This window comes from Cygnus olor, chromosome 4 (assembly GCF_009769625.2).
Source record: "Cygnus olor isolate bCygOlo1 chromosome 4, bCygOlo1.pri.v2, whole genome shotgun sequence".
Lineage (NCBI taxonomy): Eukaryota > Metazoa > Chordata > Aves > Anseriformes > Anatidae > Cygnus > Cygnus olor.
Genome location: NC_049172.1, coordinates 44,130,065 through 44,156,638, shown reverse-complemented (window position 1 = coordinate 44,156,638; position 26,574 = coordinate 44,130,065). Strand labels below are relative to the sequence as shown.

Sequence of the window (26,574 nt, the reverse complement as noted above, 5' to 3'; positions counted from 1 at the left end):
AGTGGTTCCACACATCAGGTGCTGTCAGGTTGGTTCCCATCTGAAACATTGGTTCCCTCAAAAGAGAATCTCTCGCTATGTTTTATCCAGGTCTAGGTTTAGCTTTGCTCATCATACTTGGTTGTTACTTGGCAGAAGACAGTTGCTGCTTTAAATGAATAGCCTGAGTATCAATCAGCTGAAGTGTTTCCTATGAAGCATTTTTTGTATTATTTTTCCTCCTTTCTTTTCCTTTTTTCTCCCTCCACATAATCGCGATCCTTGGTGTAATCATGAAACTTTGCTATCATCAGATCAATATGCGATACCTTTAAGTGGTAAAGAGAAGCTTCGCTCCCTTCCCACTCAGAAAGCTGCTGTTCTGCAGTTCCTTTTTCTGTCATGGGTAGAAAACTATTTTGAAGGGGGGAAAAAAAGATTATGATATTTCCAAATAATAATAATAAAGTTTCTTTGAAAACCTTTCTTCTGAGTGTTATGAGTGATTTTGCAGACTGCAGATGTTTGAAACCTTTGAAAGCCATTATGATTTTGTTCATTGCTGCCTGGACTTCAGTATTTCTGAGGTGCATTGTTGTTCTTTTCCCCCCAGCAGTACAGAGTCTTTGGGTCTTCAATCATTTGTTCTGCCAGCCTAAATTTCATATTGGGTGATAACTCCAAACCACAAGTCTTCACTTTTTCCACTTGTAAGATCTTTTATCCTTCATAAGGTCTTTTCCCACTTAATTCTGCTTCTCCTAGTCACCCTACCTATCCAGAGTCCTGCTCAATACCTGAGTTACCTATGAAAAACCTATGCCAAATTGCCGTGCAAACTAAGCCAGAAGCATACATTTACCTTGTAGATTTAGTTGCTGCTCTTACCACTCTTTACCCCATCTCACACATCTACCAAAGCTGTTACTGCTGCAGGTAGCCATGGTAAATATATAATGATATTCTACCTTAACTGAAATCTAAAAGGACGAAATCTATTAAGGCCCAAATGACGCAGAGCATGGACCCCCGAGGGCAGACTGCACCTTATCAGATATTTAGTATCTTGGCAGCATCTACAAAACACTTAACTGCACATCCCTTCACAAGGGTTGTAAAGCTGATTAGCTTTAAGAGCCCATGTTGCCCTGAGCCATACCAGCTCCTGCAAGCGAAGTGCAGGGCAGGTAGCGTTTAACATCCAACAGTGCCCTGAATTTCAGCATCTGAGGTCGTTAATGTAATTAAAGGTAAATGTTTCCGTGGGTGGTTAATGCCAGTGTCGAAAGGCAATGTGACGTAGAAGAAACAAAGGTTTTGCCTGCTGGCTGACAAGTTGCAGTACAATCTCTCAGGCTAGAAATAGAGGATTCAGGACCAGCTGCATTCTGTTGCATAGAATAGGTATGTCCACATGGCACTGTAGAAACTGTACCAACCACGCTAACCCAAAGAAAGGCAGATATATATCTGTACCATACATGCATCATTGTATCAAATGAATCTGAAATAAAACTTAAGGTTTTCACAGCACTTGGTACTTTCTAGTATTTGAAAGTCTCGACAATACCTTTGAGTCACTCATTTTTTTTCCCAATGATATTTTTCTCATTAGATACGTGCAGTTCATTGCACACTTTCCTAAATGCCAGAAATGAAATTCTCAGAGACTAAATAGATTTTTCCCTTCAAGCGTTCACAAGCATTTTTCCCCAAGGTGACTAATACTCATTTAAAACATTTCAAGCAAGGACCCTTTCTTCAGTTTCACACCTCATAACAAAAATCTAGTGTAGCATTGGGCATCCCATCACAGGCATCCCATTCTCAAGAAGAGGCCATAAATCACTTGTATTATGCCTAAGCAAGATCTTCCTAATCCTCCTGGTCTGAGGTTCAACCTACAGCAGCTGACTCCAGCAAATATACAGCTCAAATATACAGACCACAGGACTGTTAATAGCATCTCTCTGTTATAAAAATAGTCTCCAAAAATTATCACTTCACTTTGGAGTATATGACCCTCCAAAATCTCATGTTGTGAGGGGTAGTATGCATGCAAATTGGGGGGGGGGGATGATGGCCATGTGGCCTTGTATCAAGCTCATTAAAATATATTACAGACAGTAATTCTGTCTGCAGATCAAACAATAAGCAAGGAAGCTAAGTGATTTTGTGATGTTATGCAAGTTTTACTGGAAAGAACAAAGTTAACATGCATTTTGCATGAAATTTTACTATGATGTGAATGACAAGTTCTTGCAATTGAAAACACTCTGACTACTAATTTAAAGTATATTCCCATGGATTTCTGAACCTAATTAAATGAAAAATTGTATTTCAGTAGTTTTCACAATATTTATACGATCCTGCGTTCAGTTTGTGTGTTCCTCTGAAGAGAAATTTGCTCTGCTTGGTTATACCACATAGGTTTGAATTTTATGGATGTAACTAACTGTTCCATCCATCCAACAACTGAACAAAACTAATCAAGAGGAAAGCACAGAAAGAAATTAAAAGGCAGAGACTGTTTTTAATCCTACCTGTACTTTAAATATTACAAGTCAAGATAATTAAAATTCATGATGCGATAACAGAGAAGCAGGTAGATGGTATTTGATCTTTGGGAAAGACGTTTGGAAGCCTTTACACCTCACAATGATTCATATCATATTTTCCAGTAAAAAGGAAAGCAACCGAGGCTTTAAAAGAGTAACTAAGGGGCTTAGCAGTCTAAAGGATTTTCCCCCCAATACTTGTGATGGTACTGTTACATTACCACTCATCCATAAATACTTAGCAAATCTTTTCAACTAATTTTTTACATGAACAGATATTGTTTTTAGAGTGCTTTTGGTCATTTGACTGACAGAAAGCAAATATTCACTAATCCCTCTGAGTTGCTTTAGCATGAGTTTCAACAGGTTGAGAAATGAGCATCAAATACTGTTTTCTGTTTGCAAGCTGAAGTGTGTGTGCATGTGTGCCTGCATCCCCAAAGCAAAGCCAAATAAATTTTAATCTTCAATATCAGGATGGATGAAGGATTCTAAACTTAAGTCAGTCAGGAAGTCAACATCTGTCTCAGTAAGATACTTGTTTAAAAACTCATAGACTTCCTTTTTCTTGGCACAGAACTTCATCTTTCTGCCTAGCCATTTCTTATGCAGTCTGTTTTATCCTCCCATTCAGTAGAGTGATTACAACACCCCTCTCACTTGAGACTCCACGAATTTACAGAGAGGGAAGGTGGATTTTTGTTATGCTAAATCTTAATCATGAAGAACAATGGCAAATGGAACACTGCAAAAAAATGAAGACTCCTTGAGAATGGAGTATTGCGCGTGTAAAAAGCTCCTGAGCAATATTTTTCAAGAAAACTTCCATTTTTGCTTTTCTTGTTTTCCTGTCTAATCCCTTAAACAGGGCAGTGGATCCATTTGCTAGTACATCCTTGATGCTTTGGCTTGACTTATGGCTGCTCTTACAAAGCCCTTGTTATTGAATGCAAAAGAGCCTGCTTGCACAGCTGCATTTGCAACTCCTATTATAGCTAGCACTTTCTACAACCTACTGATGTTCATGCCTTGCTGCCTACCACCACTTTGTACCTCAACTAGATTAACTCAAATCATTCCAAAGACAAGAAGTACAACTTGATGGTAATAACACACCACAGCCAGTAACAGATTTGATTACATCCTCTTTTGCTGCTGTCACCCCTGAAGATCTAATGCCAGTGGAAATATAAGGAGGTCAGGATCCTGTCTGCAACGTCCTCACTGTGATAAAAATCTATCAAGATCTTCTCTTCAGAGAAGCACAACCGTTTGTAAGTCTACAGTCATTTGCAGAACTAATTTCTCTGGAGGTATTCTAATGGAAACACTTTTCTGACAACTCTGGCAGATTCATTTGACACAGCAGAAGTAACTTGGACAAGATGAGGTCACCTAAGCTACTGAATAATGACCCAACCACAATAACAATACGTTTTGAGCTTTTTGGTCAACCTCCCCTTGCTTTTCTTTGCCTGTAATGCTGAAACCATGACCAGCTGTGGTCAAACACAATATAGTTCAAAATATAAACTGGGGAGGAAATAACCTCTAGAAAAACCACAGTGCTGGCTTAGCATCTAGATGCCTTTTTCTGGTCCCACGTAGACAGTGCATGCTTCGAAAAGACTTTCTCCAAAAAGGTCAGGTTAAAGATAATGTTAGTCTATTTTTTAAGCTGGACACAAAAACCTTTGTTGATGCTATCGTGTCAGAAGAGATATGCAGAAGTTAAATACACATGGCTATTCTCAGAAGGTGTTCGGTTTTGTATAACATTGTCACTAATAAGCATCACAACAATATTTGCAAGCTAAAAACATGGTCTCAGCACTCAGTTCATTGCCCCTAATTCCCACTACTTAAAAGCAGTACGAAGGAATACAGACTAATAATAAAATTTATGATAGCTTGTATGTGATAGTAGGTTATCTGGCCAGTTATGTTTATTATGTTTTGTAAATGTAATGTTTACGTGGTCTGTTGGTTTAAGATTATACCAGCAAATACATCACAGCATTATTTACAACTATTTGCAATGCATGGAGAAATTAATTTAGCCATTCCAGATGAAATATAAAACTAGAGCTTTAATTAAAATTTGATCTAGAAAATTAAATCAGAGATATTCCTCCCATACTTTAAAAAAATGCAAAATAATGCTGTTTATTCAGATTTCATGAAGTTTATTCTATTAACATTCTGAAAACATATACATTTCTTAAAACCCCAAAGTTGACAGAAGTAAGTATCTTTAGAGTCAAGGAAGAATACAAATTAAAAATAACTTCTGAAAGATGGTTCCTCACCCATATTTCAAAATCTCACCCAAAACATAGCTTTACACTTTAAAAACTTCTACTGAGGACTGCTTCTAGACTGATTGTTTCCCAGTAATGTACCATGAACATTGCTTCTAGTAGAAATAATTCCAGGAGCATCAGAAAATGTGCGTAAATGATTTCTACAAACTAAATGGTTTTCATGCATAAACTTCATTTAAAAGGTTTTCAAGCTTATGGCATAATGTATGTTCTCTAAGTGAGCTGACGTAAGAAAAAACACGAAAAAGAAATCAATAGTAATGCAGAGATGAGCCAGTTCAGATTTAAAGTGTTTTATGATTCTCAACACCATTTGAGAAAAGCATCTAATAGATTATACAGAACATATAAGCTATAATTAATTTCACTGAAGTTTATGCAAAATTCGCATAAGGATGGTCAGAAAGATGACAAATTTGTAATGAGAATTGCAATTACCACTGCTGTTGGTGACTGTGCTGTTATGTTAACAGCAATTTCCATCTCAGTAAAGGTCTCATTCCTGCCTCTCGCTCCTGGCTTATACCGATGGCTTGCTCAGACAGCTAGGTCTAGCCCCAGTCATAAATGGACAAGTGTTGTTTTAAGAAGTTTCAAAGATGGCTTTCCTGTCTATAAATTTTCAATGATTGAACATGGGTAAGTTGGGACTACATATACACATTTTGTGGAAAAAAAAAAGTTAAAAAAAAAAGCATAGAGCAGAAAAGGTATAAAAGATGCTGAGGGCATAAAGCTTCATAGCTGAAATTTTAGGCCTCTACAAACTTCACTTCTAGTCCCTGAATATCTGAATATCAGTCCTACAACGCTTGCAGCAAGGACATTGCTTTGCCTATGCAGATATTGCATTTGTGGAGATGCTTACAACTATAGGTATGGCCTTCACTTCCAGAAGGCAACTTTTCACTCTGTCTTTTCACTCTTTTCACTTCTAAGTTCATAACTTCCTGTCAGCACTGTAACTTCCATGCCACCAGCAATCACCAGGAAACAGGCACCCATACATCTTCATACTTCTGACAAACACATAGGTGCTGAGGTGCAAAAATGAAACAGAGGCAAACAAAAGGATTTTCGAATCAAAATCAAAACTGACCTTGGAGGAAGAGGACTGGCTGTCCGCTGAAATCCAGACACCAAAAGCAGTTTTCAAAGAATAAATGGGTAATTCCTTCCCACTGTTACAGATTATTTCTGCCCTTTCTCAAGGCATGGAGAATCAGCTCGTAACTGTTACAGGAGGAAAGAACTATATGACTGTTTTAAAAACTGCATCTACAAGATTAAAAAGAACAAAATAAAAAGAAAAAAAGGCTTTATTCAAACCCTTGGAATTCAGTGATATTTGTAGATTGACACTGAAGAGGGGTGATTTTTCTGATTCACGCAATAGAAACCAAAAATGAAAAATGAATCCACACCCTAAATACAATTAACGTGTACATGTGAATACGACATCAAAAGTGAGATTAACAGACCCTGCCACTCAAACCACAAGTAGATAAATACCACAACTGTTCTAGCATCTCACCTTCAAGGGAAACACATTGCAGAAGCAGATCCACAGCGTGCTTTTTGTAGGAACCTGGCTACAAAAACGCATATCGTGCTTCTACCAATCAGTGAGTGTGTACGTCTTCTATCAAAAACACATGAAAACCCTGCTTGCCTACACCTATTTCCTAGATTTTTTTCCTACATTTAAATTTGTGTTCATTTACCTTTTTTTTTTTTTTTAAATTTTTACATAGCCTATTTACCATATCATTTCAGTTTTATAGCCACAGGAAGGAAAAAAATCAGCGATGCTTTAGTTAAGAAAAAAAAAAGAAGTCAGATATTCTGAGCCGTAGCAAGAGAAGTGCTAGTGAATCCAAATGAAAGTATAATTGATCAAAGCATGCAAAGCACTTGGACAGTAGTTCGGTATCACTAAAGCCTCCTGGAGAACTGTTCATTCTAATGAATAAGGAGTTCATTACCATTTGTCATATAATTTGGCTGTGATCTACAGCTAGATCTTTCTGGTCAAATATTTGAAGAAATAGCACTAAGCTTGAACTGACAGTCAGCTCTCTTTGCATCTCAAATCTCTTGGATGCATTTGACTGCAATTCTCTCTCTTTTTGCCTAAAGGGTCTGCAATAAATTTTCATTTTACCATGATAAACCATCCTTAGAAACTGTTGTGTTTGAAATAATGAATTAATACAAATGTTATTTTAGCATTTTGCACTGCCCCCATATTTTTATTATACCTATATCTAAAACTATAGTCCACCAGAATAAATGAAGATTTGCATTCTACTTTGAGACAAAAATGGTTTGGATACAGACTTTTTTAGCTTGTTTTTGATGGTGGTTGTGGTTGGTTTTTGTTTTCTTCTTCCTTTTTTTTTTTTTTTTTTTAAAGTGCTAATTTATGCATAGCACTCATTTGTGGAGTTCGGAGGATAACCCCTCTGACAACAATGAATCTTTATACTCTATTTCCAATTAGAAGTGTCAGAAAAGTTATTTTAGCATTATACTAGCCCATGATTGTCAGCTGATAAAGTTTTATACTTTTTAACATCCATTTCAGACATCTTTACCCAAAGAAAAATGGAGTACCCATTGGAGTACTGGATCACCAGTCATCATGTTTTCATTTCTCCTTGTTATGCTGAATGATCCTTTGTTTGAAATTTTAGGGAAGAATTCTATAAACAAGTCACTACACAAAACATACTGCTAGTATATTTATGTTCCCTTAATACATCTTCCTTTATGTCACATCAGGATTGCATTCTATTGCTTGAATGAGAGCTGAACTTGTCTTTGTGAATTGGTCCAATTCAAACAGTTCAATCATTTCAATCAGTCCAATTCAAACAGTTTTTATCATTTTTACTGCTTGTCAGTTGCCTCACCTTGTTATACAAAACACACCGTAGAACGAAGCAACACACTTTGAGGAGCAAGAGTTTGGTCCATAATGTTAAATCTGAGTGAGTTGGGGGATCAGCCCAAAATGAATTTCAGTAATACTTTTGCAGTAAGTCAGGTAGAAAGTCTGTGTGAAATGCAGAAAGTTACTTAAAACTTCCCTGAAGTTTTCCAAAATTATCTATACAAATTTCCAAAATTATCTATACAAATGTCCTAGTTAACATTTCTCTATCTGTGTATTCATCATGTTGAGGGGTTTTTTTTGTTTGTTTGTTTTTTTAGTCTGACTTTTTTTAGTCTTTTTTTTTTAAAGTCTGACTGGTTGGTTTTTGTTTTTTCAATTAGATCCTTTCAGTGAGAGCTTCAGTACTTTCCTGTTCACAAATACATTCTTACTACTGTCTAGTACTTTGGGCCTACACTAAGCTATGAGAAGGCCTGAGAAGGTACTGAGGTACTGCTGAGAAACCAAGAAAACTCTTGGTTCTGAAGAATTTAAATTGGCTCATCCATGGTTGAAAAGAGGAGGGAAAAAAAAAAAAAAAAGTATTTCTTTGACATGATTTAGCTAACAATTACTGATGCAAAATGTTGCACTTTTTTTTTTTTGGTAACATCGGGAGTCTTTGGGTATGAGGTTACAGGACAGAAAAATGCAATCTATTCTAATATTAACCACCGTCGTTTTAATAGAACATTTAGCCAGGTAAATATGTGCAATCTACTTGGGGAAGGTAGCAACCCTTGCTAGAGTGACAACACCGAGCTGGGGGTAGCCCAAGCTGACCTACAAAGAAATGAAGTATGAGCAATCATATGGCCACTGCCCCACAAGTATGGTGCCTGTACCCCTGAGCTAAATCACTTCAATCAGACCACAATGGTTCATCTGACTCCACTCTAGCATTAGAAAATGTGTCCTGATTTCATGGCTAACCCTGTGCCAAAGAGCAGAGGCACGCTGGTGAGAGGGGTGCCGGCTGCCCCGGGGTGAGCGGCCTGCCCGCTGAGCCAGGCCATGGGCTGCCCCAGCAGCTAGGCCGGGCCTGGCCTTCGCACCAGGCAGCCACTGCACCTCGAACACATCGGGGCACGGCTGCAGCCTCTCTTTCCTGGGACCTGGGCCTTGAACGCTATGGGAAGACCTGATTACTCCTTTCTTCACCACTTCTGCAAAGGGCATAGCTAAAAAGCCAGATCATTTCTGAAAACAGGAATTACAGGCAAAAGTACATTCAGCTCAACCTGGCAACCAGGAGATAAAGCCATGCATTCATTTCTTAGATTTATTTTTCAAGACAAGCTATGTTATCTGATTTAATTGCTATAATTGCAACTTGAAAGCTTACTGATGATACAAATATATCTCACATTTATCAAAGATAGCCTCTTCTGCTCTGGCTACTGGCACTTAGCCCCTCTAATCTGAAAGGGAAAAACTATCCCCTCTCTCAGCAACCAGCAACAAGTCTGTTTACAATGACATATGCATTTTTCTTCAGCAGCTTCCAAATCTCTGGCAACATAAGCAAATGTTGTCAAGACAATGCATACCAAACCCTGGCATGCAAGTCTCATCAGGCTTAGTTTATAAACATGCCATTTCCAAAGTGTCTCATACCAAGTATCCAAACAAATGTGAGCACTTCTGTTTGCTTCCCTCACCTCTCTAATTCAATGAGAGATGATCAAATACACTAAAGTAACATATACACACACATAAATGGCTGCTGACACACAGTTGCCATAAGGTAAGGTCGCTAAATGATTGAGTTAACCTAGAAAAACTGTTGGGAAGAAAGATGAAATATCATAATTCTTCCCCATTATCCACTTCTTCTGGGCAGATGGCTTAGCTAGACATTTTCTGACTAGCTTTAACACTACAGCTCCAAGCACGATGTGATGTAGAGCTGCAGGTCACCAATTTAACACTGCCTCAGGCTGCTACTGCATCTCTTTCAGTCATTCAAGTACCTGTGTAGTATTGGGCTGAGAAATGCATACAAGCACACCACACAGTAAGCTATAAACAACAACCTGATATAAGCATCTGCCTTTGACATTGTGACTACTGTCATCCTCTTTCCTTTGAATAGCAGGTCAGAGTTCAGAAGTCAGAGATGTAATGTGGGCTGCTTATTATCAAGCCCTTAACTCCAGGTGCTACGGTAACACCAATTAGTACTCTTCAGCAACATGTACTTTACCTACACTGCATGGGGGGAAAGGATATGGTATCTTTCTTAACCGGTGTCATCAGCTCACCAAAAATCTTAGAAATAAGAGGTGACTTGTTTGTCAGCATGCTTTCAAAGCTGGCGTTCGGTATGCAGTTCTGGTCATCCATACTCAAGGAATATGAACCCAAGCTAGAAATGATAAACAGAAGGACTGACATGTCAAAGAGGGGAGTAGAGCAGGCTTCTCATCAAGAAGAGAGTTGCAGATTGCCTTTGTGCAATCAGCCTAGTCAGTTAGAATGGGAGGCACAATGTGACTGCTTCCCACAAATATGCTGACATTAAATACTGTGGGGGAAAAGGGCTGCTCTATCTGCAATACAGCACTGGCCCACAAACAAGGAACACAGTGACTGATTTTAAGCTGAAAATTAGGAGGTCTCTAATAAACAGAGCAATGATGTCCTGCGAAAGCTGAGACAGAGGGTAATGGAAACTAGTAAACTACTTCTAAGATAAAGTACAATACATTTACAAAGGGAATTGTACAATGTGGTGGCTATGAGAGTGAGTAGCAGGACTGGCTCACCAAGGATTTTTATTTTTCTTTTTTCCTCCTCAATCTGATGTTCTCAAATATAGACATAAAACTAGGAGGAATTGGTTTTCCCTCCTCCTTAGACATGGTACAAAGAAAAAGCTTTCCTACACAAGTAGCTACTGTATTGCAAACCCAAGGTGTGGGAGGGGAGTCTTTCAGTAACAGGCCAAAAACCTACAGTGATTTTGCTTTAAAAAAAAAAATTAATAATAAGGTTTCACTTTAAACATTTCAATCAGTGTAGAAATACCTTCCAGAAATACCAATTAGCTGCATCAGAACAGCAAGCTATCTATTCCTATTAATGCCTATGTGACACTCAAAATCTCAATTCATGCTTCATGAGTCTCCCTGCCTCTTCTGCTATGCTTTATTTTAAGAAATAAATAGAATTTTAAGTGTCAGTCAGGAAATTACAAAAACAGCCCATCACAATGAGATACAATTTTAGCTCACTTTGATTGGAATTGCAGACATAATCCTGACAGCAGACAGTCTCGCTGCTCCCACAGTGAAAGCCTGAAAGTAGGATAGCAAATTCCCAACATTATAGCAAAAGAAAATCTCATTGGTGGGATTCAAATGTATTTATACTAGCTAACTTAGAGGGTTAGACAATATACATATTTATTAGCCTTCCTGGACAAAAAGCAACTTGTGATGCTATATTTTCTAACTTCATTCTCTTGTAAGAATATATTAACATCTGAAATACCCAACATTTTTCAACCAAAAGTTGAAGCAAGTGTAGTCCAACTGCACTTGAAGAGTATTGAAAGCTGTTTAGTTTTAAAATACAGACAGCACTGGCCAAAATCCAAGCTAAGATCCTACATTTTTGAGTTATGCTGCATCTAGGCACATCTCTACCCTGAGGCTTAATTTTAGGAACTATTAGGTCTTAAATCTTATTTGCTTCCAAAGCCAAGGCCTACCCACGTCATTCATTAAAATGTAACATTTACCACTACAGAGCTCATGGAAGATTTTATTCTTTGCCTGCTCAAGATACTAACCAAAGTATTGTAACCAGTATTGATAGTTACAGATGGAAGGCAAGTATTTTCTCATAGCTGTTATCACTCTTAAGTGATTAGGGGAGCTGTGGTAACCTGGGGAGATTAGGTATTTCAGACAATGAGAAAAGATACCTCCAAGCAAGAGAAAATAATTCATGTTACAGAATTTCTGATTTCCTGATAATATACAATTTACAGATTAATACCAAACAAATACACAAAAATTATCAAGATGCAAAGTTCAGTACCAACCAAAAGACATCTGAGCTTCCAGAACAAGCAGATTTGCCAAATGCTGCGAGTCCCTCCTTAAAACCACCTTGCTCACACTCAAACAGTCAGTGCAGCCTTCAGCACAACCATCTCAGGAATTGCAAGGGCCCACCAGCAGAGAAAGTTTCTCTTCAGACAGAGGCTCCTGAGCAATGTAATCAATAGCAGCCCTTGCTCACAGACAAAGAGTGGTTCTTGAACTCAGGATATTTTAAGCTCAGTTTCTAGACTGAGAATCATCTCATCCTGAGGCACACACAAAAAAGCACATGCTAAAGTCATGCCCTGAATATACGTATTTCCCTGCTGTATAGACAGCCAGTAGAGACAACATGCAGCAATATTGACTGACAAGTCTAAAGCAAATGCCTCCCTCCTCCAAAACTAAGAAAAAAGACTTGCCAAGATCAAGAAAGGGAAGAGTCAACTTCTCCGCAGAACTCAGTATAAAAATCTACACAGTGGATAAGTTAAAAAAAAAAGAAAACACGCACACGGGAGAGGACATGAAAAATACTCCCCTTAATAAAGATGATCAGATGTTCTCTCTGCAATTACTTATCTCAGCACCTGCTACCCATCTGTAAAGCACCTGTCATTTCTCACACATCCTAGTGGGTTTTAAAAAACAGTTAAATGTATTCACAGGTAGCAGCCTTCTTAACTTGTGCTTATGGTCTTTTTCTTTTTTTTTTTTTTTCCCACGTCTCAGAAGCATCTTCTCCTAAATAATTACTTGAATTTGGACATGGGAACATCAGAGGAATCAATCACTGAATCAAATTATCTTCTTTTCCTTTTTTAAGTTCTAAGTAGCTGTTGTCCCTGACCACTGGCAAATTAAGCTCCAGTTAAGTACTTAAGTAGTTAACTGTAGACAGTTTGCTAAATATTCTTAATTCTCTGTGTATGCGGGGAAAAAAAACCTTCAGTACTTACACTCCTTAAAGTGCAGGCCTGCCCCTGTATGGGTCCAGCCCCTTCCACGGCCTTATCTGAACCACACTCCTCCTGCCGCTGCCACCCAGCATATCCATGGCAACTACACTTAAGCAAGGTTATATGATCACATGGATAATACCGTACTTCATGTAATAAGCTCATTTGTTTCTACCCTCTTGCTTAAATAGCATGATGATAGATACTGGGGAAACCCAAGCCAGATGTACCATGCTCAAACCATGCTCATCCAGCTTCCCTACTGCTTCAGCTCATGACTAGTAAGGAGTCCCTTCTTGTGCCTGGGTCTGTGCAGCCCAGCGAATGAGCTATTAATACCAGGCACCAAACACCAGGAAATCTCTGTCTGTGCTATGTAGTGTCTTCACATGCTTCCAGGATTGACCTTCTGATTTTTTAGACAAGAGATAAAATCGTATGATAATAATATGCAGATGGGGCAAGAAAGTAAAGTCCTGATGTACTTATTACTTTTAGTGCTGGCTGGCCTGCGGTAATCAAGAAGGCTTTTATGAGTCTACCTCTGACTGAAGCTCCAGTTTTAAACAGGAAAAAAAATCAAGTAACTCCTATACAAATCCAGACTTTTTGGAGCTTTGACTGAGGACTAATTGCTGGATATTGACTTCAGCCTCCCTGTACCAAAACACTTTAATCGCATAACAGCACCATTGGTTTAATATATTAAAAACCACTATTCAAAATGGGAACAAATAGTACTAGTAATACATTTGTCTGTCTTTGTTTTTATGGTAACTGGCAGTCTGGTTAGAAATCAGTTCCTTGAAACGATGCATCTGAATTATTACTTATGAATCTCTTGCCTAACTTGAAACTGAGAATTTTATTCTTCTTGCAAATGTTAAAACATGTCAGAAGAACAAGATTTAATCCTATGGAAACTTAAAGTTCCTCTAACTCTACATCATGCTGTCATTTTACCTTGCACTTCATTTTATTTCTCAGAAGCAACGCTAGTTTTCCATGATACTGAAAGCATTGTTTGCATTCACTCCTTGCATAATACTTCCCATTATTCAACATTAATTTATAGAAAAAAAAGAATAGGCTGACTACAACTGATTCTACGAATAGATTTTCCCTGAGAAATCAGCTTAAATTATATATACAAAACATGTTTCAACATCAAAGAACTTAGTTCTTTGGAAAGATGAGCATGTTATTCTAGTCTATCTCAAAGGTGAAATGAAAAAGCCTAATATTTTCAAGTTTGCTGTTAGCTTACAAAAATGAGCCTGTCAGTAAATGGTAGCTGGGGACATACACAGTTAAAATGAGGTACTAACTTAAAAACACCAATCTAGAGTAATTTCAAATTTGCCAGAACTTACATGTGGGACTTTTCCTACTGGAGGCTGGACACTAACTTCTTAAATGTTCTCAATAAAGTAGGCATATATTTTGCACAAAGTTCATAGGTATAGAATTTACAATAACCCTAAACAATTAAAAATATAATTTTCTCTGAAGCCTGCAAATTCACCTCTGTCTTTCCTTGTATTCTTTCCTCTTGACCCTAAAGCTTGGAAGGAGTAGTTGGTCCACATTACTCTACACATTGAAAGACTGCGTGCACCTAAGGCACTGGGTTGAATTGGAGGAGCCAATTCCCTTTCCTGCAGCACTCACAGAACTGCATCCTACAGAGATGCATGTTGCTGATGCTGTTATTAAGATCATAAACCCATGTCTGCCTGGCAAAGGATTAAGCTTGCTATTTGGCTCTGTAGGAAGCTGAATTGGGCCACCCCAAGGAATTGAGCCATTATATTGAACTAGGCAGGAATAGCCAAGAAATCCTGGTATGATTCCCTCCTGTACCTACACACACAGCACAATGAATGCGAGCCCATAAAAATAATTAGCAGCTCCTATTTGTAGTGAAATTAAGGATGCTACATTCATAGTGTGTGTTTAATTTATAATATTTAATATTATATGTTATATATATTATATTGTAATATAACAATACTATATATTTAATATTATATAATATATAAATTCATGCTCAGTGCAGTGGGAACAAGAGATTTTTCTGTTATATTATCTTCTTGAAATACCTGCCTATTCTAGCAAAACTGATTTTTACTGACCTTTCAAGACTGATATGGCTTATTTGAACCACAAGGAAACAGATAAAAAATATGAAACAAAACCTTGTGAAGCACAGAACTTCTGTTACTTTCTCTCATCAATGCAATAACCCTTGGTCTCAGCTGTACAGCCCTCATGCTATGGCCAGTCCTTTTTATCCGCATAGATCTTTTCCCCCAGACATTTTGAGATACATTTTTTAGTGGAAGAGAGAACACTTCTGAAAAGAAACTAAAATTTGTGCAAGTTTCAAACAAAAGTATTTATACATAAAGCTTTATTCTTTTAAATTCTCCTCCCATAAACACATGGAATTAAGATAAAATATACTTTGTCTGAGATGTTTTATTTTCTGTGAGATGATCAGCTTTTCAATTCCCACATACTTGCTGATTTTGTCTACACAATTTCATCCACCAGTTGTCTCCTTATGTTACCCTTTCCAATGTCTTGAAGACACCTCTTACGTCACACCAAACCGTGGCCAACCCAACTCTACATGAGGTACGTGATCCACCAGTAAACCTTGCTCTGGCTACTGACTCCGAAACCCTTAACCCATACCCTCACTTAATCCCACCTTTACACCCATGCGACACCACCTGTAACAAAACAAACTGGACAGTATGGCCATCACAAATCCCCATCCTGCCCCTGAATGCCTTTCAAGATCAAACAACAAACTCAGGTGTTCAACCTCTACAAACCCCAACTCAACCCAAACACAGCCTTCTGCCCCCTAAACACAGTGCTTTTAAACTACAAACTAGTCATCCCAATTCATAACCAGGCTGAGAGCTCTGTCCCCAACCCCAATGTTGCTCAGGGGTCAAGACCTCCTATACTACAGCAACAGGATCTAAAACAGTTTGATCTGCTGGTATTGTTCCCACAACTGCTGCTTTCTTAGTAAAAAGGAACTGTATGGCTGCTGTTTTCACAGCCTCTGACAACACCTCCAAATTTATCTCCAGGTTTAACCATAACCCTGGAGCCCACCTGTGCTGCAGTCATGTTGCTTTCCAAGACCAGGCCTCAGAGTTCAGCAGACCGTTTAAGACCTTTTTTTTTTTTTGTTTAGCTTCCACAGCACCAAACTGTGCCCTGCTTGTAGCTTTAGTAACTGCTGACTGACTCACATCTCTTCAGAAACCAGCCAGTAATCTCTCCCCTCTACAGCCTCTCCCTGTGATGCTACTGAATCTCCACTCCTCAAGCAAAACAAATGCTAACTCCTGCTTTTGGGACGTGGGGAATGTGTCTCATGGAGCTGAATGCCCAAGCAAGCCCTGCTACTTCCCTAGCAGGAAACATGGGCTCTGCCTTGGCTAAACGCACAGCACGCATCTTCTAAATGCAGCATCCTGCAACTTGAGAAAGTTGGCTATTCACTGCCCTTAAAGATCCAAGTTCATTATGCAAAATGTAAATTGAGACTAAAAGAGCCACCCACAGGGTGCAGAATGGGAAGTAAAGCTATTAACGTCAGCCTCTACTACCTTAATTATGGAACTACAGCAGAGGGGAGAAAAGGAAACCCATACGCTAAAAAGTAACAAGTAGCAAATGAAAAACTGTCATCTGATTCAAAGATCAGAAATCCAATTTCTTTAAGTGGTATATTCTTTATTGCAGCGCTGGATGCACGGGGGATCTCTCCGCCTATCGTGCACACCTGAAGTGAAAAGCCATCCCAAATTTATACAGCAGAGTGATGAATATTTTATTAACGCCTATACATATTCATTATCTAACTCCGCCTACTCTTGCTTCTCATGCTAATTAGTTTTTTGTGTCCTGCGTCTGCGCAGATCCTCTCATCAATTCTGGGCAGTGGTCGTCGGGCTGTGGGTGGTGGTCTCAGAGAGGAAGGCCATAAGTCTTCCTCACAGTGTACTTTTCACCCTTGGTCAGGATTCTGCTGTTTGCTTTCTTCCTAACCGCAAGGACTGGTTTTTGCTAATTATTTCCTTATCTTGGGTTCCAATGTCCAGTTTGAGATACATTGTCCTCCAATGTCCTGTTTAAAATATATTGTCCGTACATCTGTTTCCTGTCCTATACATAATGTTCTGTTTACATTTTATTCCTCCTTTATCTCAACTTCTCTAATCACATCCCAAGTGCTAGGTGCAACAAGCACAACTCCAAGCAGCTGCTTTCTACAGAACAGTTCCTTAGAGCAGGCATAGATGGCACTTGCCCTCACAGGAACAGAATTTCACCCTAAAATTCCCTCAACATTAACCATCCACTTCTGCAAGGAGCCTGTTCAAGCTACGGTTCCCACAAATTCACCTACTGTGACCTACATGCTGTCACAAGTTACCACTCCTCCCCTGTAAACATGTAATCAGCAAAATATCTGCCAGCTGAATACAGAATTTTCCTGTGAGAAATTAATGCCAGTTAAAAGAATATGCAACTAGTGTGAAATCATAAAAACTAATGGAAAGAAAAGTGTAAGCTTTAAATTTCTAACAACACAGACTAATAGATCATGCAAAAAAATACAGAAGAGATTCATCTAACAGCAGAAGTACTAGCAAAACCAGCACATGAATTGGCTTTTTATAAGGTTAACCTCAAGTATTACATATCTAGTTAAATACATAATGGACTGACTTTTAGAATTAATATTGGAGCCCAGGATATACCAGGATATGCCAACCTACTGCTGTTACATTCTGGTGTAATACTTGCATGTCGCTGAAGGCAAAGGTTAAACTTGCCATAAAGAAAAAGCACGGCATACATTAAAGCATTTAGGTTGTGAGCATAGACTAGATGTAGCTCTGCTTGCACGTTGTGGCGTAACAACCACACGGACACCAGGGTTCTTTCAGGATCAGTAACTGCTACTACTTTATTGATTGACATAACTTCATCTCTCTCTTACTGAGGGCATAACTTCATTATCCTTGTTGCATCCCAATATTGAGGACAGGCTCCCTTCTTATACATCCCACAGCAGTACTTTTCCACTAACTATTCATTGGTCAACAACTTTGCCCAGCAGCCCACAAACCCCCAGCAACTTCCACGTCTTAACGGCTGGAGAACAAGCAACCGGAGACGGCAAGGCGTCTCCTGAAACACCCTTCTTTGTTCCCTCTAAACTCCAACATTCCTGATGGCCTCATCGTTAAGAGTCCAATGTTATCACCAACCACAGGGCTTGTCGACCCCCATGGCCACACTCCCACAGCACATCACGTATTTATACTTACGTCAAAATTGTACAGCACACTACATACGTATTAAGTATCATTCTATTGCCACTTATTGCAAATATAAATGACTGCGTGATGCAAAGTAACAGAGAATCAGCAGCGCATGCTCTTCAGCCTTTCTTTGTGGCTATAGACTGTCCAAATAACAAATTCTACTTGCAATAAAACACTGGGGAGAAAAAAAAATCTATAAAAAAACAAAATCAAGATTGGAAATAGCAAGAAAGCAACACTTTCACATACAGAGACCAAAATTAAAGGCTGAATGAACACCCCACTTTCCACATGGCTCGCCCATAGGTTCCTGCATGGTCCTATCAACCCATGGTGCTTGCCCCATCAGGATTACCACCAGCAGCCATGTTCAAGTAAATGGTGCTGCCCAGAGCACCTGACAGGAGGCACCTGTGCTGGGGCTGCAGGGGGGCCCAAAGGGCTCTAGGCTGACGGCAGAGCCATCACTCAGCCCTGCCTGCTGGGATCACGAGGCAGGGAGCGAGGAAATGAGAAGCATTTTCTGCACTCCTGCTGAGCTCCAAGGGTTTCTTTCTCTTTGGGTGTGAACCCAGTAAGACTCAGCCTTCCAGAATGATAATTCAAAGAGAAAACGGTAACATCCTGCTAACCCTCCTGCCAAAAAAATATTTTTTTTTTTTCAGAACTCCTGAACTGCTAGTTCAGATCAGAACTGCAGAAGCATTTCATTATACTGGTGAGGAAAAGTATTTTACAGAAATAGAAACAAAATCATTGAAAATGCTTCAAAATAAAATATAATAGAAAGAGTAAAACAGAAAAAAGCCATTTTGATATAATTTAGATGGGCCCAGGTTATACCAGACTTTCTCTCAATAAGACCTTTTCCAAAATTGACAAGTTCCATAAAATATTTCACTTTTTACAACAGTAAGTTAGAGTAGAACCTATTCCACTGATTTATTTTTCTATCATGTTCCACTAAGCATGCTTCACCTAAGCAAAAAAGAAAAAGCACACAAAACACAGATAACAATATGCAGATGAAATTCAGATGGAGAATACAAACATCAATCTCTGTTAATTATTACAGATGAATATCACGCAGATGAGCGGTATTGTTTCTGTATTCACCTTAAGCTTTTTTTTTTTTTTAATCTCAAGATTATACAACTGAATTTGTAGCACCAGCACGGTGAGAGGAATGGCACAAATTTTGTCCTGATTCTCCAATGCTTTACACCCTGTATAATCATTTACAAGTGTACAACTGCATTCCATAAAGAGCTGAAATACTTTACAGCCATATTGCACAAGTGTAAATCACTACAGAAAATACAAAGAGATGATGAGGTGCTGAGCTATTAATATCTGAGTCAGTAATACCCGAGGTGTGAAATGTGTAATGTTCATTTTTTGGTGATTTCAGCTGTGGGAGGCAGAGCATCCTGTTGCAGTGTGTGCTCTCCCAGCACTGTTTCTGCCACCCAGTAAGCTTTAACTGTTGGTCCCCTAAAAGATACGGCAAATCTAAGCCCTTAAAAACTCAAAAGATAAAAATTAAATTAAAAATAGACAATTCACAAACTGCAGGCTCTGGAGTGGATCCTGCTCTGTGTCGATAACACCCCAGCAGATGCAGAGCAATTAGATTCCCACCTAGGGGAGTTTATCAGCCCCCAGAATGAGTCCTGAGTGGGCAACAGAGGCTTTGAGTGAACATGTTTTCGATATTTCCTATTTAATTGAACTCTTTGCTAATGAAGGAACATTTAGAGAATGAGCTAATTTATACATTTATTATGGAACTGAACAGAGCAAAAACCCTGGGATTAATCCCAGCAACCCATGGATTTATTTGAAAGAACAGAACAAAACCTGAACAGATGTTTTGAAACCAGGGTAAACCTAACCCTGGGCCTGGTTGCATGAATACTCATTGATTTCCTTTCTTTAGTCAAAGAAAGTTGTACGTAAGCTTGCTTTTCTCTCCTACCTCCCCTTTGAAAGCCCTGAAAAGGGAGCTGTCTCCGTCTCGGAGGAAAGCCGAGCTGCTTCTGTTTCACTGTGCAGCCAGGCTGCTGGAGACAGGCTGCTCTGAAATCCCTTGTATTTTCACCACAGAACCCTAATATTCTCCACCAATTAAGCTGTTGTCCTCACTCACTAGTCAGCATCAAACACACCCTGTGAGGTCTTTGAGGGATTTTAGCTACTGGAAGCAAGCATCCAATTTGTTTCTTCGCATAAATTCCACGTTCTTATCTAAATATCTCCTCCACCCGCACTCCTAAAACTCACCCCTTCTTGCAGTGTTTGCCAGCTTTTGGATGAATTCTCACTCTGGTGATTACATTTTCCTTACTTTAAATTCTCCCCCTGTTCTCGGCGAGCACCAGCTCTTGCTTTCCCTGCGAGCACTCTGTGGCAGAACTGCTAATGCCCCATGACAATATCTCGCAAAGGAAGCTTTGAGGCATTTGTTTCTTACACAGCCAAATGTGAAGCACCAGACTCCATTAGCTTTACAGGAGGGTGTAACCATTTACAAACTGCAGGCTCAACTCATAAAATACTGTAAGGTAGCCTGAATCCTACGGGAAATGTTAATTAGGAAGCTCCTCTCCTTCCCGTGTTGGGAATGATCTGGCACATCATTACAGGAGGGCTAAGCATGAGGATATTAATGAGTGTTGTTGGCACCTATTTTGCATTTCCAATTCAGGCTTTCTGTATACAGAAGATAGCACTAAAGGCTGAACTCAATGCAGCAGGTGTCACATTTCCCTTTCCCATTACAGATTTAGTTTTAACCGGTGTCAGCAACCTTTAAGACTGTATCAGTTGCAAATCTGACTAACTCCAGCAAGCACTGATCCAGAGAAATGCTGTTCATCCCGCTTTCCAACACGTGCCTGTAACCTTTCTGATGGGGGGCAGGAAAGATCTGTGAAACACCCTGACTCAGCAAGAGATTCTTTCTCATAGCAAAGCTGTGTGGTAGGGATTCAAGATAGTTTGCAACCCGAAAGGCAATATGCAGAAAGTACCCCTTCACTAGTTTACAGATAAACTGCATAGGATGCCTTTCCCTACGCTGTTGGATAAGACTCTTTACCTAACCTTGGTTAATCCCAGTTGCCAGTCTGTTAAAGCAATACTAAAGAACAGCTTTCTGTGGCTTCCAGAAAAGTGTTTTGACCATCTTTGGCTTGCACCTTTTCATTCCTTTTAGGCAATTGCTAAAAGATTGCAACACACTTCAGAATAGGCCCAGACTGCCAAATCACTGCAGTTGCTGTTTCTGCAGTTCCCAGCCAGTAACGACATGAGCTGGCAGCCTGGGACTCTCCTGCCTTCCCTCCAGTCACATCATTTTTTAATATTTTACAGCTAGAGGGAACAAAAAGGCAGCTTCACGGTGAAATGTATGTTAAAACTGAATGAAAGTCAAGGCCAACAAAGCTACCCTATGTCAGTTTGATAACAAGAAATAGCCCATCTTCATCTAGTTTCTTGGCCATAATATTTGAGTTGTTCACAGAATCACAGAGTGGCTGAGGCTGGAAGGGACCTCTGGAGATCATCGAGTCCAACGCCCCTGCTCAAGCAGGGTCACCTAGAGCATGTTGCACGGGAAAGTTTCATCTTCTCTACACCCTCCCAGGAGGCAGCTGTAGTCAGCAGAGAGGTCTGGCCCTGAGCCTTCTCTCCCTAATTCTCACCAAAGGAGTTCCCCCAGCCTGCCCTTGTATGCTGTGTGCTCCAGTCCCTCACTCCCTCAAATGTCCTGAGAGGGCCCGTACTACACACATCAGTAACTTTCTTACACTGGAGAGACCAGAAGGGGATGCCGCAGTTCAGATGCAGTAGCAAAAATGACACCAAGTAAGAGAGGAAAGTCATTTTACTGTTGGTTTATTACTGTTATTATTAACAGTGCAATTTGTTGGCCAGTCTTGTGAAGAACCACTAATGAAGCATCTTGAATGGACTTAACACTTCACTTCTGTGCTTCTTTCTGGCAGACCTGAAGCCTTCTGGTTCTTCAGAGGAACACTGGTGTCCATCACTGCTTTGACTGGTCTGCTGCTGTTCCCTGGGCACCGCCATGCAGGACACAGCTTTGCCTTCAAGCCCCCATCGGGCAGTGTTCTCCTTCTCACATTGAGACACCCAAGGCCCATCGCGGCCCTCTGAGGGAGGCCTCCTGTTGCCCCCACACAGCAGCCCAAAGGAAGCCAAGTCCACTCTTGCCTGCTCTTTGTGACTCTGTACAGAAGAAATGCCTCCTCTTCATGAGAGGAGGGGATGGGGAATACGGGGTGGGAAAGGAGGCCATCCTGCATGCAAGCCTGTGAGATGCTAATGGATGGCCTCTCTTTATTAATTGTGGGGACGGAGGCTGTGGCATGGACAAGGAGCTCTACGGGCGCTCCTGCGATGACGATGTTGTGGTCTCGCAGATGGGAGCCCTGGCACGATGTTGTTGTGTCACATCAGCTGGGCTGGAGGTGGATCTAACAATGGTTCTTCCTTCTCCTCCTGAGGTGGATCCACCTCCACGGGTTTCTCATCATCTGCCACAGTGATGGGCATTGCTCCTCTTCCAGTGGCACCCTTCTGTCCCCACTTCTTCTCTGGTTCCGAGAACCAATTCTCTGTTGTCCTACAGAGCCAATGACAGACACTACTCCAGGGCCTCTTCAACCATCACCGGGTATCACAACCAGAGGGGCCTGGAAGCTCGGTGAATGGTGGGCCAGGCACAGGGGGTTTTATAAGGCCCTGAACAAAATTTGGTGCAGATGCCACCATGACATCAGGTAGCCCCTGTGATGGCCCCTGTGATGACCTGCCATGGCCATAGTCCAACACGGCCATGTTGGGAGTGGGTGTCTGCAGCCTGAAAGATGCCCTCACACAAAGGAAGAGGAGCATGGGGGTCTGAGGGCCCCCTTCCTGGGGTTGGCTCTCCTGGGCCATTTTGCTTGCCAGAGAGACGGCTGCCTCTTGGGCACAGGGACTGCCCTCCGCCTCCCCTCCTGTGCCCGCGCCTCCAGCCGGCTCCTCATCCCCTTCCCGGGTCCCTTCGCCACAAGCAGCCCGGCCAGTCGAAAGCGAAAAGCGGCAGGGGGACGGCGCCGCCTGGCGGCCGCCAGGAACCCCTGCCCACCGCCAGGGCTCGGCGGGCGGGCGGTGGCCGGGAGCGGGAAGCGCGACGGCGTCGTAGGATGGCGGCCGCGTGACGGACCAGGTGTCGCGAAATGGCGGCGGCGCGAGGGAGGAGACGTCGCGAAATGGCGGCCGCACGAGGGAGGAGGTGTCACGTGATGGTGGCTGCGTGAGGGAGGAGGTGTCACGCAATGGCGGCTGTGCCACACCATCTCTGTGCTGATGCGAGGCTCCCTCATTTCCTGCTCCCTACCCTTGGTCGTAGCGTCCTCCCTGTGCCCTTCTCTGCCGCTTCCCTTCGCTCCCAAGGCAGGCTGGGAAGAGAGACCTGCCCTGGAGGGCTGCTGTGAGGGCGAAGCCCTCTTCTCCAAAGTTAGTTGGCAGTAGGGTGATGGTTGGACCAGATGATCTTGAAGGTCTCTTCCAACCTTAATGGTTCTATGATTCTATGATTCAAAGATGGTGGCAACAATGGTTACAGCAGCACAGGGGTCCTCCATTTTCCCCTGCCAGCCCCAGCTCTGTCTCCCTGCAAGTGGCATTGCCCCGTGCCTGACAGGAGCTGAGAGGGGACGAAGCATCCAGACATCCCGTGGGCAGGAAAGGGCGGCGTGGCTGGTCTGCGCCAGGTCTGCCAGCGGTCTGCCAAAGCCTCACTGGTGGTCCAGTGCTGTGCGAGCCATTCCTTGCCGTGCCCTACACCTAGCCCTGCCCTTGGAGCGTGAGGATGTGCCTTCTCTTGTGCCTCGAGCCCTAAGGGAGAGGGGAGGGCAGGTCCTGGCCTCCTCCTGGCTGCTGTGTCAGCGTATCTCAGGGAGTCTGGTGCAGGGCCACCAAGGTGCTTAGGGCCTGGTGGTGATGGTGGGGAGTCACTCTGAGGTCCACCCTTACTCTTTTCTCTAGTGTTGAGGAAAAACCTTCTCACCACTTCTGAGGCTTATTGCTTCACCATGTGGAGGAAGAGCTTTCCCATCTGGTTGGTTGGAAGACTCCCAGGTAGCTCCTGAATGGGAGCCTTCAGGCAGATTTCCAGGGAGACGCTCTTTCCTGTCTAAGACACCTGCCAGAAGATGACTGAGGTACATGAAGGACACAATGACATTTGGGAACACCCAGAACTACTTCACTAAGGATGAGCTGTGCCAAGACCAACATGAGCTATGCTTGGAGGAGATGAGTGGCCTGGTAGGACGAGGGGAGAGCAGCAATTGCCACTTCCTCTGACTTTAGAAAGGCCTGCGACACAGGCTGCCACCATATCCAAATGGGTGAGGCATGGCCAGGAGAAGGGCGCTACAAGGTTGACAACCACCACCTCATGAAGCCCTTGACATCCCTTGCCAGATTTAATTCCAAATGGGCCACAGCCTTCCTCATCACATCCCCGCATACTCTGACAACATTCCTATATTCCTCCCAAGTGGCCTTTCCCTTTACCACATTCCATATACTTCCTTCTTCTGTTTGGGTTTTGCCAGGAGCTCCTAAACTCATCCTTGCAGATCACCTGCCCCTTTTGCTTGAGTTCTTATTTCCAGTTTCGAATCTAGGTTATTACAAACCATATTTGTGAATTCATATTTGAGTTTTATTCTGTTTGGCTTTAATTTCAACAAATTCTTAATAAACTATTCAACAGCAAACAAATCCTTTCTTCTAGGCCAGCAATTCCTACACTGTGCAGAGAGAAGTCATGCTGCTTAAATTTTGTTGCAAACAGGAAAGCTAGGAACTCTTTCTTTCCATGAAAGCCAATACAAAATGTAAACGTTGCTTTTCGCCAAAGCTGTTGTATTATGTTATGCATCACAGCAGATAATTAGAGCCACAGGCTAAGGCAAAAAACTTGGTTTACTATGAAAATTCTCTGCAGCTCAAATCACACCCAGGGATGAGTGATTTGCACAATCATTAGGATTTTGAATGTTGCTCTGACAGATGTTTGGGGGAAAATAGTTTGAGAAATCCTGGAAAGATATTTAGGCAATAAAGTTGATACCTTCCTTTTCCACCTTATAATTGGTTCTCAAAGGCAAAAGGATTTATATACGTGAGGCTGAAGTTTGGCCTCTAATTCCATGCTTTGCTGCCAGTTCCTTTAAAGAGCAATAAACACTCAGAATGTCACAATGTTCAGGGTTTCCACTAGGCTGATGTGCCAAGAGGGCAAGTTTCATCCTGTTTTATGAAGTTATATGCAGCTTGTTTTCAGTCAATCTCATGAGAAACCCTGTGACTCTGTTCTCAGCCAGGTTATGATCCCCCAAAACATATTCAGTGATGCCAGCTTTTCTTCACAACACACCATGTCATCGCTACTGGTCCGCAGTACTTTCTCTGAGGTAGACAATATTTGAGAATCACTGTGCTAGAGCTCTGTAGTACAATATAATTTGTAGTACAATAATTTCTTAATTTCTCCTCCTTTCATTCAAACCTCTGCTTGTTCTCAATACCTTCAAATATCTCTACAACAGTCACTTCCACTGACTCGCCCAGTCCTTACAGAATTAAATGGAGAACACGCCAGCTGACACTAATAGCACTAGAACCAGTGTCCCCAAGGGCAGATGGGGGCTAAAAAGGCCATTATACCAGACCCCAGGTATTTATATGTGAGCAAGTTTAGCCTCCTGAAGCCCTTCTCACTGAAAGCAGCATGCTGGCAGCATTTATTCTTTAATAAGACAACAGTTGCCACCTATGGCTTTCCATCTGTTTCCAATACCCTTCTTTCTTGCTTTCCTTTAGAAACATAGTTTTACTCAGAATATTAACAGAGGTAGTTGAAATGTGTAAGTCATTTACTGAATTATAGAAGAAGTTCAGGAGTGCTCCAATGCAAACTCCAGAGGCTAATTGTGAAGAGTAGAGCATTCCTCCCTTCCCTCTGTAGTGCTGGCAAATGAGTTACCTTCGAATATTTGATCACAACTTTCTAAGGCACCAGGAAATATGCCCACTTTAACAAACTAAAAAAAAAAAAAACAGCACACACACACACAGAACTAATCCAGCCATTAAATAATTGATTGCCATCTTATTTCAAGTGATAAGAAAAACAGAGACCTGCTACAGATCTGCAAGTCTTTTCTTTTCAGACTAGAAAGGCACTGGATGCAACAAGCATCTAGAATATGGAGAGGATGTTGCAGCCACAATATTTTCACACCAGCCAGGATGACATTCTCAGTACACTAGCAAGTGGAACAGAACATGCTCTCTAGAAAATCACTTTATGTCA

At 41.2% G+C, this 26,574-nt stretch overlaps 1 long non-coding RNA gene across 1 annotated transcript; it reads right to left on the bottom strand.

The window, feature by feature from the left end:
- Nucleotides 1–533: 533 nt before the first annotated feature.
- LOC121069410 lies at nt 534–26,255 on the bottom strand. The gene is made up of 3 exons (XR_005819400.1): nt 26,245–26,255; nt 16,522–16,905; nt 534–545 (listed from the first exon to the last, which is right to left on the bottom strand). It is a non-coding gene; the product is annotated as an uncharacterized LOC121069410 (long non-coding RNA).
- Nucleotides 26,256–26,574: the final 319 nt, after the last annotated feature.